At 30.9% G+C, this 5,890-nt stretch overlaps 1 protein-coding gene across 2 annotated transcripts in view; it reads left to right on the top strand.

Annotated features, from left to right (window-relative positions):
- LOC111642602 (CCR4-NOT transcription complex subunit 9-like) overlaps positions 1–5,890 on the top strand; it is a 17,394-nt gene that overhangs the window by 2,853 nt on the left and 8,651 nt on the right. Inside the window, exon 1 of one of the 2 annotated variants that reach the window (XM_023388968.1) lies at positions 1,270–1,403. The exons of the other annotated variant lie outside the window; for it this stretch is intronic. The gene's annotated coding sequence lies outside the window, so the exon portion shown is untranslated. Of the gene's footprint in view, positions 1–1,269; positions 1,404–5,890 lie in introns of those variants that run through there. 2 annotated transcript variants of the gene reach the window in all.

Here is a 5,890-nt window from a genome sequence, read left to right as displayed (position 1 = left end):
ATATATATATATATATATAAAACTCAAATATGTTTATATATATATATATATAAACATTTTTGAATTGAAATAACATGACCTCCAGTTTGCATCAGAAGTTTGTATTTTGAAGCCTTTTGCCCCTAAGGTTTCCTCCAAGTCATCTTTTATCTATCTAACTCCATTTGCAAGATTAAGAAAAGATAGATGGATGAATGAAGGTAGAAATTTATAGGTCTACAGTTTTTTCAAATTGCAGCTCAATTTTAGATTACATTAAGCAAAAGTGTTGTAATGTTGTTTAATTTATATATTTTGGGATATATTGATTCTGATTAGACAACTAATTACAAAGGGTACATTCCAATATGCATCAAATAGCTTGGTGATTTACTAAAATATGTTGCTGTATTCACCGACAAGTTTATCATTGTGGTGACAATGCTTGTTGCACCTGTCAGGCTGTTGATGTGGCAAGCTCCAATGAAGAAATGTAGTTGGCTCCATGGTTATATTATTAACACCATTTTTACTACTTGTCTGTATCAGTTAATTTAATAAAATAAGTCTGCGAATGCCAATATAATATTTGCTTCTGCTGTCTGGTTAGGTTGCCAGACATTTCGGACAACCTAACCAGACAGCAGAAGCAAAAGCCTATTAAACTATTCAATAGTTGTGGCTGAGATCAATGATGCCAGAATGTATCCAATGTCCATAAAATCATAGTGAGCAGCACTACTGTACAGTATTTAGCAATTTTTTTTTTCATAAAGCCCAAGATCTATCTGTTTACTATTCCATGCTTCAGTCATGCAAAATTATTCATAAATTGTTAGGTAATTACTAGTCTTTCTAGATATTTTAAGTTGTCTTCCAATATATTAGTAATATTGTTTGGAATCTGGTTCTTTTTATATTTTTTCTCACTAGTTATTTAGTTCTTAGTAGTTATTAGGCATCAAAAGTTGTGAACTAGTTATACTAGTTCACAACTTTTGATGCCATAAAGTTTACATTTCAAATGCATGTACTTCTTACTATTATTCATTGGGTTGCAATTTGAAAAAATTATAGATCTATAAATTTCCACTGTCTATCTTTCCTTAATCTCAAGAACAGAGTTAGATAGATGAAAGACGAGACCAGATGTGGAAACCTTAGATGCAGGAGGCCTCGATTAACTATATATGAACATCTGATATAAACTGGAAGTCATGTTATTTCAGTTAAAAAAATTTCTTTTGAAAGATAGATAGATGACCAGCAGCACTCTATTCTTAAAGGAAAAGTATGATGTATAGGGGCAAGCCACTACTAATTTGAGGTGGAGAGCATATACTTTAAATTAGATAAATTAAAAATAACTTTTATTCCTGTGAATGCACATCCAAGTTTATATAGTAATTCTTAATCAATAATGGGTAAGAATATTCACAAAATTCTAATTATTTAATCTCGTTTAAACAGAATTTATTGATAGTGGATAAAACAGCGTAATGTAATAAATTTTCTTTTTATTTATTTCTTATGTCTTATTTCTACTTGTGATATATTATTCAATTTAGCCATTTAATTACAGGAAAAAACTATTATTTTTGTATAGCTCTGACCACATTAGCTTTGTTTTATAAGTTAAACATGCATTACTTGAATATTAAAAGCCTTGTTTGTAATTCAGGTTTTCATGCTTGGAATTTTTAGGAAATTCAAACATTTTTCTTGCCTTGAGTTTCTGGAAAAATACCTTGAGACTCGAAATGGTTAAAGTTGCTACTTTGTTTTAGATTTTTAAATTTATAAAATCTATAATTTGTAATTTCAGAAAAGTAATTTGATTATAAATTAAATGCAATAAACAACTGCAGGTACTGTTTTGATTGTTTGTCCCTTCCGAGTCAGTTTTTTCACATCTTTATTGTTAGTATTGAGCAGTTTGTTAGGTAAGTGCATATGTGGATTTGGGCTAGAGGTATCAAGGCACATATGTCCCCTCAAGAAAGATACAATTGTTTAGTAGGTTGTACAAAAACATTTATGAATATAATGCTATACATGAAGTTTTAATAATTAGTTTTGAGAAGGCTTGGCCAGCACAGCGGGATGTGATCTATTTTTGTGAGCCAAAAGTAACAATGATCTGAGTTTTTTTAACCACTTAGAGTTTAGGTTCAGTTGGTTAGTTACTTATTAATAATATGGAATTAAGTTATTTACCCATTAACAAAATTGAATGCAAATATCAATTTATCTAGAATGCTGATTAATGTCTACTAAATTGTTAAATACGTAGCAAATTCATCATGCATTGATTTTGTATGCCTTATCTCTCATACAGTTTTTCACCTTACTATATATCAAGAAGCATTATCTGTGATATAATTAGTGGTTTCCCTTTGTACATTTGGTAAATGCATTGACCTTGATCAAGCAAGGAGTTAATTCTACAACTGTAATTAGTGGATAGTTAATAGCTATTAGATTATTAATTGTTGACTAGTATCACAATAGTGATTTTTGTTCTTCTACAAGAGTAGCAAAACAATGCTAAGCAAGCATTTCCAATTAACTTGTTCTTACATATTGATAGAATGGGCATTTCTGGATTTGCTATATACATATAGGGTGTATCAGAATGACATTTTAAAAATTTGGGGGATTGTAGAGGATGAAATTTTGAACATTTTAATATAAGGAACCCATAGCCGGAAATGTGATATAAAGTTTCTACAGCGGTAGGAAGTGCTTGACCGCCCTTCACTTTGGTAGCTACCCTTCTGTCCATTGACATCATGTTATTGTTCTTGACTTCTTCCTCTGAGGTTATGTAAAGTCCCTTGTGTACACAGTGCCTGTAGGAACAGTTCATGAGCTTACAGAATGCATCTTTACAGCATTTAATACTATCAGAGGGGAGCGTGACATCTTACAGGGAGTCAGACAAAACATAGTTTGTCGTTGCACATTATGTAACGAAGTTGGTGGTCGTCACATTGAGCATTTACTCTAAATTAGTGCAGCCACTGATTCGATGTACAGTTTGATTGCACTCTACTGTTTTGTGAATAAAACTTGCCATAAATACTGTATTCTGCTGTTTCATTAATCATACTGACTGCAAAGTGCTGTAGAAACTTTATATCACATTTCTGGCTATGGGTTCTTTATATCAAAATGTTCAAAATTTCATCCTCTACAATCCCCCAAATTTTTAAAACATCATTCTGATACACCCCATATAAGAACTAGTAAAATTAAACTCCATTTAATTTAAAAGTACTTTTAATTCTTTATTATTGTAACATACAACATAAAGATGGTATAATACACCTATTGTGTTACAAAAAGAATATCATTAAATTTATTGAATATATTAAATCAAAAATATATTAACTTTATTCCATTAGGTAAATTGTGTGTGTATAATAAAATTTAATCATCGGTTGTGTAATTTCTATTAATAATAAAGCAGCAAATACGGTCAACACAATCGTAACCTCTGTATTTTTGTCATTTGTAATATTTTAATTGACTCGACTTTGTCATTTAGATAACAAACAATAGAAATATATGTAAATTTAACAAATAAAACTTTGAAACGAAGGGGGTTCAAAAGGCGTCAGTCTGAAAATAATCGGCAAAAAAATAATAGAACGTAAATAATCGTTTCCGTGCTTAATATTAACTGATTGAAACAAAGTTGAATTTGCATTTGTAATTTAGATAATGCCTGGATGAACAATTTTTATGTAAAAATCCTTTCATATGAAAATATACTTTTATGGCTTTAGATGTTTATCTTTGATTCTTATGAATAAGCATTTTATTATCTATATTTTAACTTTTCTTTTTTTTTTTTAAATTGTGACATTAAATCTCTGTGTGAAATATTTACATTTAATCACTTTTTCCATAAATTATAAATTAAATACCCTAGAACTTCAGTATTTTTTGGATGTACATTATAATTGATTATAATTTTGGAGAGGTATTCAAAAAGACTGTTTTAGAGATTAACTCAAATGCAGTTTTTTAAAAGGAAAGCAATTTTATTGGGATGTGCACACTCCTTTCATGTAAGTAGATAAAATGCACTTGGAGAATTTATTATCTTCCCTCTTTAGTTATTACTATTGACTATTATGGTATGGCTTTTAACAATAAATCCTCTCTAAATTTTAAATAGAATATAAAAACATTATGAATAAGCAATTTAATTTTTTAGAACCCTAAAAAGAAATGTTTAGAAAATGTAGAGAATTGGAATTTAGAGTTAATTGAATTTTATTACAAAAGTAACTGTTTTAAATTAATAATTACTCTACACAAGATGATGGAATTTCATTGTAAAGAATTATTGGCTCGAATGTAGTAGAGCTAATAATGGAAACATTTATATTATTTCTTATACTAACAAGAAGGATTATCTAACTACAGTAGACCCCCCCTATAACGCGGTAGATATGTTCCGCTTTATAAGAATTTCGCGTTGTAGGAATCCTTAAATACATGAGCCAGTCACAGCCCGACACGTGTGAAGTTTATGGACTACGGCTGTTTGAAAGGTTTTCTTCCATAAAATTAATCAGTTCTAGACTAATTCGATTCAATATTTCCAAAATACGTATAATTTTTTGGGAATAATCTGTATAAACTATGCTATAAACAAAAAATTGTAGGATTACTTACCGAGTGTGCACCATTCGACATCGCCATTGCTTAAGCTTGTTTTTGTCATGGAGCAGTGCACCAAACAGCGGCTGTGATTTCTGATGTTATTTTTCTGCGAAAAATTTGTTGAACTTTGGAGACATCATTAATAGAAATAATTTTTATGGCCGTTGAATAAGAAATGTTTCTTTCACAAGAAATGTATAAAATTACAGCGCTGTATTAGACTTACGATACCTAATTTACATACTGTACAGACGATAGTAAACTCAACTTACTCGCCTAAACTCTCCATAGCGTGGTGCTGGATGGCAGAAAGTATGTATATAATTATAATAAAGTTAAAATAAATTAAGTTAATATTGTACAGACGATAATAATACTGTACAGACAATAGTAAACTCAACTTATCCGTCTAAACTCTCCATGGCATGTAAGTAGTTCAGCTGCTCGTCTACTATTGGTCCAGATTTGACCAATCCTGTCGCAACATGAGTCGGCGATGACGTTTTACGCATCCCTTTTAGCGTCTTTATACGAATACTGTCGCAATTTTTTCGCAGTGTTATAGGAATCCACATTATAAGAACCCACGTTATAGGGGGGGTCTACTGTATATTCTTACAACATATAATAAATTTAAAATAACAGGGTGGCACATGAAAAAGCTGTGGTCCAACAACTATTGGTANAGTGCTGTATTAGACTTACGGTACCTAATTTACATACTGTACAGACGATAGTAAACAACTTACTTGCCTACACTCTCTGTAGCGTGGTGCTGGATGGCGGAAAGTATGTATATAATTATAATAAAGTTAAAATAAATTAAGTTAATATTGTACAGACGATGATAATACTATACAGACAATAGTAAACTCAACTTATCCGTCTAAACTCTCCATGGCATGTAAGTAGTTCTACTATTGGTCCAGATTTGACCAATCCTGTCGCGACATGAGTCGGCGATGACGTTTTACGCGTCCCTTTTAGCGTCTTTATACGAGTACTGTCGCAATTTTTTCGCAGTGTTATAGGAATCCACATTATAAGAACCTGCGTTATAGGGGGGTCTACTGTATATTCTTACAACATATAATAAATTTAAAATAACAGGGTGGCACATGAAAAAGTAGCTGTGGTCCAACAACTATTGGTATTATTACAGAAAATGTTGAAAATGGTCATCCATCACAAATCCCCCAAATTTTTAAAATGTCATTCTGATACACCCTGTATA

The sequence above is a fragment of the Centruroides sculpturatus genome, unplaced genomic scaffold, assembly GCF_000671375.1.
Source record: "Centruroides sculpturatus isolate CEXI.00-Female unplaced genomic scaffold, Cexi_2.0 scaffold1586, whole genome shotgun sequence".
Lineage (NCBI taxonomy): Eukaryota > Metazoa > Arthropoda > Arachnida > Scorpiones > Buthidae > Centruroides > Centruroides sculpturatus.
This window is presented reverse-complemented; position numbering and strand designations above follow the sequence as displayed.